Genomic DNA, 319 nt, shown 5'->3' with positions numbered 1-319 from the left:
TATCTTTAAACTATCTTTAGTAAAGTTAAGTAATATTTTCTTATGATATAATTACAATTATAAGTAAAAAATTTCAGTTTCAATTTAAATTATTTTCATATATATCACATATTACATTTATATAATAAATTAATAAATAAATCAGTGTACAATAAGACTTGAACTTGGGACTTAAAGATTTCAAGATTTTCTTTTTTTATTGAGATAAAAACTCATTTATTAAAGGCAAATAATATTAATCAATAGAAAATGGATAAACAAACACACTTACGTTGGCTTAATTCACGTTAATTTCATTTAAATTCAATAAATGTAATTT

The sequence above is a fragment of the Theobroma umbraticum genome, unplaced genomic scaffold (genome assembly GCF_002168275.2).
Source record: "Theobroma umbraticum cultivar Fairchild unplaced genomic scaffold, ASM216827v3 scaffold_67.0, whole genome shotgun sequence".
Classification (NCBI taxonomy): domain Eukaryota; kingdom Viridiplantae; phylum Streptophyta; class Magnoliopsida; order Malvales; family Malvaceae; genus Theobroma; species Theobroma umbraticum.
Note: the sequence above shows the minus strand (reverse complement) of the source record.